Source organism: Taudactylus pleione, unplaced genomic scaffold (genome assembly GCF_031769625.1).
Source record: "Taudactylus pleione unplaced genomic scaffold, aTauple2 ptg000016l, whole genome shotgun sequence".
Lineage (NCBI taxonomy): Eukaryota > Metazoa > Chordata > Amphibia > Anura > Myobatrachidae > Taudactylus > Taudactylus pleione.
The window spans coordinates 3,609,541-3,613,807 of record NW_028284418.1 but is presented as its reverse complement, the minus strand read 5'-3'; the positions used below and the strand labels follow the sequence as shown (position 1 = coordinate 3,613,807).

Here is a 4,267-nt window from a genome sequence, read left to right as displayed (position 1 = left end):
ATGACCCAGCTGGTCCACGGTCTAGTGCATAATTCAAAGGAGGCCATGGTAAATGCGGTGCTACAGCACTGGTAGCAGCAGCTACAGCATATGTAGCATCATGCCAGGTGTGTGGGAAACACAATCCAGGACAGACAGTAAAAGTACCATAGAGACATACACCAAAGCCATTATACCCATTTCAGAGACTGCAGATAGACTATATTCAGTTGCCTAGGGGACATATGATTACACCCTCATTTGTACCGACCTCTTCTCTAATTGGCCAGAGGCCTGGCCAGTTGCTAAAGCCACTGCAAAAACAACAGCTAAGAAATTAATAAGTGAAGTAATTTGCAGATATGGTATACCAGAAACTATAGAGTCTGATAGAGGGTCACACTTCACAGTCGAAATTATGCAGCATATCATGAAAGATATGGGCATTGAACAAGCCTTTCACACCCCTTATAGGCCTCAGGCCAGTGGGCATGTAGAGAGACTAAATGGTACCCTCAAACTAAAGATACAAAAGATGATGGCACAGAAAGGCAAGACATGGGTGGACTGTCTGCCCATAGCTTTATATTCAGTAAGAACCACCCCCAGTAAGAAACATAAGTTGTCACCTTATGAGATATTATTCTTAGGACCTCCTAAGACAGGGTGTTATTTCCCCCAACAGTTGCAGCACAATCATGCAGATTTAACAGACTATGTAGCTATTTGTAGTCAAGTGAATAACATCCATTCTTTAGTTTTCTCCTCCTTTCCAGACCCAGAAGCAATACCTGGTGTACATTCATTGGAACCGGGTGATTGGGTATACACTAAGAGACACGTCAGAAAGTCTCTAGAGCCAAGATTTGATGGTCCATATCAGGTTCTATTGACTACACCAACTTCAGTGAAAATTGGAGGAAAGAGCACGTGGATACACGCCTCACATTGCAAGAAGTTGACGGTCAAGATTGAACCACCATCATGAATCCTTTTTGTGTAATAATGTTGGCTATACTTAGTCTAAGGGTATTGCACACACACCAGGGGACAATAGGAGGGCAAATAGAGTACTCTAGGGTAGTCTATGGTAACCAGACTTACCAGTTACACAGATTTAATGTAACCTGGTCAGGAGGTTCGATATATGTAAAAAGTTTGGGACAATATAATATAAGGCATCTCTATTGGGCACCAAGGGAGCATGATAATATTGCTAATTTTTTTTAAATATCTATTTTTGTAAATATCTATTTTTTAAATACCTATCTATTTCTGCTTCTATTTTATATATTATTCCTATGGACAATATGGACAAAATGGCTGCACAAGAAGCACTTTACGATATACAGGAATGTCTCTGTTAATAGAAAAAGACTACAGGCAGCAGACTTCCTGTTTCGTGACTGTGTGGAATGCATATGCAACTTCCGGTGACGTCACTTCCGGTCATGTGGAACGCAAACGGACTTCCGGTAGTGTCACTTCCGGTTGCGTCACTTCCGGTTAGGTGATCGGAGCCATTTGTGCGGGAAATCAAGCATTCCAATTGAGGAAAAGGGCTGATTAAGGGGGGTATATAGGGAGCTACATTTGGAGTGTCACATAGGCTTCTGAGGAAGGATAACAAGATCCGAAACGCGTTAAGCCAGTGACAACATTTTGGGGACTGTTGTCTTTGCAACCTTTCACCCGGACCTATCAGTGGGGATACGGAGGACCTTTGATCCAGAGCTTTGGACTTCCCATTCCCTGCACTATCCTATGGAGGGTAATCATGTTGTATGGGACTACTACATCAGTGGGGTGTGATATGTTTTTATTTCTCTGTTTACATGTGAGTGAGATGTTGTAATAAATACCTTTGTGATTTTTACTTGACAATATTGCACTACATATTTGACCTGGTTTCTTTTGCATGAGGGAAAACACAGTCTATCCCCATATGATGCTAAGGGCCGAGGAATAAGAGTGGACACCACTATCCATAAAAGGAAAAATCCCTGGTTGTGATGTGCTTGAATTTGTTCATTCACATGTGAGTGAGATATATTGGTCTAATCCTTTCTTATTATTAGACAATATTATGCTATGTGCTTTTCTTCTACTTTGAGGACACTACAAACAAAGCTTCCAAGGAGTGAATAAAAAAGGTGTACCAAACTCTCAAGGAAAAGCGAAGAGACTGATATATACACTATTTGTTTATAAAAGTAAGATCAATGTTGAACCTATTGATATTATAAGTGGAAAGCACCATTGTGGTTAATTTTGTTTTATTTGTATGATAATATTACTATCATAAGGGGAATAAAAATTAAGTGTTGTACTGATAAGTTTAAGGGCTATAAAGGATTTAAGAAAACGTGGGCACAGGGTATTCAATGTGTTAATAGTACGGACCCTGGTATACCCATAGGAACCCAACAACTATAGAAAGAGGTGTAGTGCTAGTTTGCACTAATACCACACAATTACCAAATAATTCAGTAATAATGACAAGGATGTACATCCTAAATAGCAAGCCCACTATAAGGAATGACTCACTAGTTAAAGTTCCCTCCACTTGTGTAAATGTGGGTACCCAAAGACAAACCACTATATTAAGATTTAATATCTCTTTCCCCCCAGATCCAAAATGCTATAGCAGACAAAAGAGAGAATGGTATGATACATTGTTAGGAGCATCAGGTACAGGTATAGGGTTACTTAATAGTATAGATATAGAAACTTTAGCCAGCAAAATGAGTAATGCAGGAGAAGATATGAGAAGATTAGTTACAATGCAAGCTACATGGATGCCTACAGTATTTACCCCATTACAGGCCAGTATATCTTGGGATAATGAATATTTACAGGTGTTCAATAGCACATTGTTTAACACACTTTACCTGTCAACAAATGTTTCTGAACTGTTTAATTGGACTGCATGTTGTCTCAGAACCATGCATCAAAATATGCAAAAGGGTAAAGCACAAACACAGTTAATGACAGGTATCGAACAAGTATACAGAAGGATGTTTAATATATCTTCTTTGTTATGGATACAAGTTCAGGGAAAGAAGATGTTGTGTATTGACAACTTTTGCAAGGGTGAAGTTCATGTGTATAATGTCACACAGAAACAGGTTATGTGTAAGTACTTCATCTTACCAGTCCCCTTGTGAACAACTACTGGAGGCACTCAGTTGTGGACTCCCCAGATGAGAGGTACACACATAGACACCAGTAATAGGACACATGTCTTATCCCTATGTACTGATACTGATGATGGATTAGTATGTCCTCAGCAAACACAGCTCTATGAGCCTTGTAAGTTAGAACACCCAACCAGTGTATGCAACTGGGAATTGCATGATAAAGAGGTGGATATGTTTATAGAGGTAGAGCCTCAGGTTGTATGCCTAGTCACATATGGTATGAATACAACTTCCTTCTATAATTTACCTTTTTCTGGATGCTTATTTAACATTACACACCTCAGATGGAAGAACACTACTTATGTGTTCTATGCGAAGAGACAAGAAGATGTACAGTTTGAATTTCAGGTGACTGAGATACCTTCCCATAACCTTACAGTTAATCTCCAAAGTATCATTAATGCCATTAATCATACAGAAAAACTTGCTCACCACTTACAGAAAGTAAACTATTCTGCCCATCATGCACATATGCAGACAACTGTAGAAGCAGAGAAATTGGTGGAAGTAGCCACACAGTTAAAAGATAATTTACAGCACCATTGGTGGGATGTGTTCACAGGTAACTCACCTTCAGTCAAAAGGATGTTTAGTGGTCTCATTCATCCAGTAATCATTATAATCATTGTATTAATTTTGCTCATTTTGTGGAATTGCTATCTATCTTATAATTTAGGAAAATGGTAAATAAAGCATCTGCACCAGTAGGGACTCTCTCTGTCACACATAAGAAGAGTGCCTCCGAGTGGGAAAAGTGTTCAGCGTGTGAAAGAATTACATTGATCACACCTGAGAAGAAATGTGTTTTCTGTAGTACTGATGTTGGAAGAAACTCCTCTTTCTAGGGAAAGATGCGCCGGGATTCTTGGTATTCTAGTGGTGAATGATGCATGCATCTACTTGCATAGGGTGACTATGGAAGTAATATAGTTACTATGAAAGCCATGACTCCAATAAGGGAAAGATAGTATGTTTTAATAAAAAGAGGGCATTGTGAGAGTTTATAATAATTTAGAGTGATTATTTAAAACATACTGTATGATTTATCAGAAAAAGCCATTTTCCTTTACACAAATATCATGAGATTG

The 4,267-nt window shown here is 38.9% G+C and overlaps 1 pseudogene; it reads left to right on the top strand.

The window, feature by feature from the left end:
- Positions 1 to 3,866, top strand: LOC148540875 (uncharacterized; annotated as a pseudogene).
- The last annotated feature ends 401 nt before the right edge of the window (positions 3,867 to 4,267 follow it).